We start from the raw sequence: 6,511 nt of genomic DNA on the forward strand, positions 1-6,511 counted from the left end.
CAGACAGACAGACAGACAGACAGACGCAGAATAGCCCACGGGAGGACATACATTTATCAGAACGAAAATGCCATGGCTGAGAAAAGTAAAACACACATGCTAGCATAAACAGGCCTTCACACATGAACGCAACACGTTTGTATATGCATACTCTCTCTCTAACTCCCTGAGGTGCTCACAAACCTAAAACTCACACACACACACACACACACACACACACACACACACACACACACACACACACACACACACACACACACACACACACACACACACACACACACACACACACACACACACACACACACACACACACACACACACACACACACACACACGTGTGGCAGGTGCTAATCCTGTCAGCCTCAGGTACATGCATGGTGACAACCTTCTCACACCCAACTTGGTGGATCTAGTTTACGCCAGGTTGTCACACAGGATGTACTGCACACACACACACACACACACACACACACACACACACACACACACACACACACACACACACACACACACACACACACACACACACACACACACACACACACACACACACACACACACACACACACACACACACACACACACACACACACACACAGTATGCACCCATGCACACACACATGCTCCCAGATTCTACCTGTTTCCTCTACTACTTTTTCCCCCATTCTCTCTCTCTCTCGGGCACACACACACTCAGGAAAGGGAAGGAGGAAGGGCGGGAGAGGGAGAGAGAGAGCGAGAGAGACAGAGAGAGAGAAAGAGAGAGAGAGAGGAAGATGAGGGAGGCTTCACAGACAGCGACTCCAGCAGCGACAACAGCAGTATCACACCATGTGTGGTGCAAGCGTGTGTCTGCCTGCCCGGGACGGGTGCGTGTTTGGCGTGTGTGTGCACCCGTACGCATACGTGCGTGTGCATGTGCGTGTGGGCACGTGTGTGTGTGTGTGTGTGTGTGTGTGTGTGTGTGTGTGTGTGTGTGTGTGTGTGTGTGTGTGTGTGTGTGTGTGTGTGTGTGTGTGGCTGGCGTGCGTGCGTGCGTGCGTGTGCGCCCGCCCGCCCGCCCGCCCGTGTTGTTAGGTGCGTTTCACAGGATTGCCAACACGTCTCCTCGCAGCGAGAGCCCTATAGGAACAGAGACATCTGCGGAGTGAGAGGACGCCAGCTTGCGCGGCCCGTCTCTGGAGAGGGGGGGGGGGGGGGCATGAGAGGAGGGCTGGGGAGAGAGGAGAGAGGAGGCACGGGCAGGAGAGTCTGCAGGAGAGATCCAAGCTGTGTCTGTCAGTTGATAATTAGAGCCCAAGTTCTGTCTACAAGTTTAGATAGAGATGCCCGCGGTCACATGCTAGTCAAGCCAGCCCGACTCATATATACCACACCTTAACCACCTGAACGCCAGCATCCATATTCTGCCGGGAGAAGGGGCGGGGGTGGGGGGGTGGGGCACTGGTCAAAAATAGCAGATCTATAAGGTGACAACGTGTCACGTTGCAATGCGTATGTGACCTTGTACATCGGCCATTCGGTGCAGATGGAAAAAGTAGAGAGCCACTTCCTCAGTTGAGAAACCTAATGATGCGTTCACACGGGCAGATACTGTACAAAGAGACAGTCTACCATTCCTTTTCAATGGAAGCCAGCGACGTGAAGCCACAAAGAAAATCCGACGTTTGCAGCTGCTACAAAAGATACAAATAAGTTGAACTGGCTTCAACTTCAGATACAAAGCGACAAATATGCTGTGAATGCTTTGCATCTGCCCGTGTGAACGTATAGCATAAGTCCAACATAAGGCCCTATACAACCTTATTTCTACTACAATGTGTGAAAGAAAGTGCGGGATGAGGGATGGTTTAGATCACTGGTTCCAAACACTGGGTCCCTTTTGTTTTTCATTATCATTTCAATACATTTTTCAAAAAACGTTCCCAAAATTCATTCATTTAATTCATGAAATTTTCTTTTCATGAATTAAAACAAATTCAATGATTTTTTTCCAGTAATTTCATGAAGAAATAAAAGAAAAATCTAAGAAATTCCATAAATTAGAAAACCAAATGCAGCGCAAGCTTGTAGATCTGCTATTTTCACTAGTTTGGGTCCCGGACAAACGTCTAATCTCTCTTGTAGGTCTCGAGCTGAAAAGTTTGAGAACCACTTGTTTAGATAGATACCGCTATTGATCCTGCAAGGGGATTTCAAGAGGCAGAGTTACAGAGTTACAGGTACAGTACAGTACAGTACAGAGAAGGAAAGAACCTATTACACCAAATAATGGTGTAATAGGTCCATGGACAGTGCAATGGTTTGGCTTCAGAAGTCTTGGATTATTGTGCACCTGGTGGAATAAATTGAAATAAATATATGTATGAACGCTGTGGCTCAGTTGTGTAAATCAGGTCAAACAAACCAATCACAGAACATGTCTGAGAACATGCCTATCCATAGACAAGTCACAATTCAAATTATAATGAAAAGTATAGAATCTAGATCAATCTGTTCACCGAGTTGTGAACTCCATGACAATAGTTAATTTGTCATGGACTTGTGCTGGCTGGCAAACTAACATTACAGAGCACAATGTGTTCATAGTTATGTGGATGACACTCAGCTGTACATGTGTACGTACGTGTACACACACACACACACACACACACACACACACACACACACACACACACACACACACACACACACACACACACACACACACACACACACACACACACACACACACACACACACACACACACACACAATTGTATGCACTTATTGACCTCTCTGTGGCTTATTTATGAGGATAAATAAACTTTACTTTCCAACTGGCATGAGAGTGTGTAGATAATGACAGAACTTTAATTTCTGAGTGATCTATTCCATTAAGTCATCAGTTGAATTCACAGAAATACAAATCCAGTTAAAGACCGTATATATATGCTACCACAGCCCTTTGAATAGACGTATACTAGTCACTGCTTGTGTTTGGTAGGCACTGTGTGAGGAGCAGAATATGGAACAGCGTAATAATACATGTTTTCCAAATGCCTCCAAAATGAGTATCAGCAGCGCAAATGAAAGAATGTCACATGTGTCAGCTCCCGTAAGCGTTTCATCCATAACCCGCCACCACGCCACCACGCCACCACGCCACCCCGCCACCCCGCCACCCCGCCACCCCGCCACCACGCCACCCCGCCACCACGCCACCACGGGGACTCTCACGGTAAATGAGACAACGACGATACAAGCACAATGTCCTCGTGGTGTGTGTAGGAGAGCGAGTGCAGCAGAGCAGATGTGCACTGTGTGTGTGTGGACCTTGTGACTGTGAGCCAGGGAACAGCACACAGGTGCATCTGCTCTCCATGAAAGGTCAGCCAAATTCAGCTACCGCACGCGCACAGCACTCCAACCTTGTGCTGCACGTGCAGTGTGTGCTGCAGTGCATGTGTGTGCGTGCGACGTGCATGTGATTTTGTCTCAAGCACCCCTTTGTTCAGTTCATAGGCTGTTTGTGGAACTCAAATAAACTCTAGATCTATCTATCCATCCATCCATCCATCCATCCATCCATCGTAAAAATAAAAAAAAAGGGAAAAAAAAAAAGAAAGGAAAAAAGAACTGGCACAAATATCTCCAGAGCTATCTTCGCTACGCTTATAAGCTTCTGTCTTTTTTTTTTACCCCCTCTAAATAGCGTTCGTTGCCACACGTGGCACCAAGTTCTTTGCCAAAGTGCATTTCCAGTGATCTGAGCAGGTATACAGGAGAAAACATGTGCCGCCGGACTTGCCAACAGAGACAGAAGGTCTGCAATGATGTTTCACTACATAGATTATGCAGATACCACGGTTAGAACTGAGAACAGAGGGAGAGAGAGAGAGAGATGGGGCGAGAGAGGAGGAGGGGGGATATGGAGACAGAGAGAAACAAAGACAGACAAACAGACGGAAAGAGAGAACAAAAACCGAGAAGGGAGACCAAACGACGAGAGAGAGAGAGAGAGAGAGAGAGAGAGAGAGAGAGAGAGAGAGAGAGAGGAGTGCGTGAGTAGAAGAGAGGGAACATGAGAGAGGGAGGGAGGGAGAGAGAGAGAGGAAATAAAATGAGGAGGGGTGTGCAGACTACAGCTGGCAGAGGGATTCCCAGAGCCAACTGCCAGTGTAGCGGAGCCTCCTTAACAACTTCACAAGCCTCTCAGAAAGGAGCTTTAAAGTGGCCACATGGCCTGGCCAGCACAGCAGAGCAGAGCAGCAGGCTTTACTGGAGCTCTGCGCACACATCTCACACACACAGGCACACGCGCACGCGCACGCGCACGCACACACACACACACACACACACACACACACACACACACACACACACACACACGCACATACACATCTGCAGGTGCACGCATGTATTAGTGTACACACACTCAAAAAGAAAATGAGTGAGAGAGAGAGAGAGAGAATTGTAATCGTATACACATTCTCTCACGCGCACACGCACACACGCACACGCACACGCGCACGCACACACACACACACACACACACACACACACACACACACACACACACACACACACACACTAACAAGGCTCATCCAGCCAGCTGCTGACAGGAACGAGTGGGATAAATCTGCGTGCGTGTGTGCGTGTGCATGTGCGTGATGAGAGAGAGAGAGAGAAATGGGAGGGATTGAAGGAAGGAAAGTGAGAAACCACAAGAAAGCAGAATCCCTCACAGTGTGAAGGGCTTCATTCTCCACCAGTGACCAAACTGAGCCCCTATTTACCGGTACATGAAGATCCAAAGAGAAAACATACTACAGTTACACCCACATCAGAAACCTCCCATCTCCATATTATAACTTTTTGTGTTTTGGCTCGTAAATTAATGCCCTACTTACTCTAGCCCTATAGAATATCTGTGATATTACATACTTTTCATGTACCGGTATTCCAAATACAGAGGAGAGAGAGACCTAGAGAGAGAAATACACAGCCCATAGATCGGTCCTATTCTTTCCCGGTTAGCAGACTGATCTAGGTGGCTTTTTTGAATCCTGAAAAGGGTCGATTCATATACTATATATTTGGAAAAGGCAGTACAGTATAGACAGCATTTCTATGTATACATAGGACACAAGTGAAATTCCCAGGATTTTTTTTCACCCTTCCCTCCCTCCCCCCTCCAAGTGACTCCATCTCCAATGTCTCTGCAAAATCCTTGCTTTCTTCAGAAGGACTACATATGGCATCAAGTCAACACTCAACAGGGGCAAAGGGCAATATCGCTTCAGAGTGTACATTTCAGAAGGAGAAAAAGAAGAAAGAGTGGGCAGAAAAAGACAAAAAAAACAACAACAACCAAGAAACGAGTATTTACAATATTGCTGAGGGGAACAAAAACAAAACAGCTTTGGACTTCGACCATGAGAAGAGGAAGGGTGTCTTAAACATTTTCTACAAAGATCATATATACTCCACTTTTAAAGGCAGGTTTAAGTCGGTTTGGCTCATGGGCATTCAGAGGTTCGAGAGGGCGGATTCCGTCCAAAATTCAACGCTTTGGTGGTTCCAGCTGTGTTTCCTCATGCATTCAGCCCAGCTTCGAGTTCAATTTATCAGTACAAACAGTTTCATGTAAAGGACTTCTGGCACCCAGACAGCGAGGGCCAGACAGATATGTGTCCACGGTGCAAAGCTCATTTCCCGGCCACAAACACATTCATGTCAAGGACCTCTGACATTTAGAAGCGACTTTGGCGCTAGCCGTTGAGTTGAGTATGAATTGACTTTCATAAGTTGGGTCGGGGACCCATCCTGAACAGACTAAATGTGGCTTTAAAAGTGGTGAATGAATGACAGTTTTGGACATATGAGGTTTCCACCCGACAGACGATATGAGCCGGTCCACCACCAAGCTGTCTCTCAGACAGACAGACAGACAGACAGACAGACAGACAGACGATATGAGCCGGTCCACCACCAAGCTGTCTCTCAGCTGTTGAGACAGAATCAGAAACAACAAAAAACATTCCACCTCCTTTGTATCGATAATCAAAAAGCTCCAAAATCATGTTGCTTTCTTAGTTCATAAAAAACGGATTCTCTCTTTGCCGTGTTAAATCTCGACGGCAGCACACAAACAGGCGCGCGCGTGCACACACGCACACGCACACACACACACACACACACACAGCGGCTGCTGATGAAATGTTTTCCGCGGGTTAAGCCTCCTAATTTTGTCGTTGCCACCTGATCCTTTAAACGCTGGTGCTTTTATTTGCGGAGTACAAATCACTTTTTTCTTCTTCGTCTTCTTCCATTCACATGCTTCATTATCATTATCCCTCTTTTGATCCCTACTTTGAAGAAGAGAAAGATGAGGGGATGGAGGGAGGGAGGGAGGGAGGGAGGGAGGGAGGAAGATGGAGAGGAGAGGAGCGGTTGGTGTGGAGGGGGGAGATTCCGTTACATATCCTATACCACTGTGTGTGGGACTCTGTTTGTTCTCACTCTT

The sequence above is a fragment of the Electrona antarctica genome (genome assembly GCF_951216825.1).
Source record: "Electrona antarctica genome assembly, chromosome: 18".
Classification (NCBI taxonomy): Eukaryota; Metazoa; Chordata; class Actinopteri; order Myctophiformes; family Myctophidae; genus Electrona; species Electrona antarctica.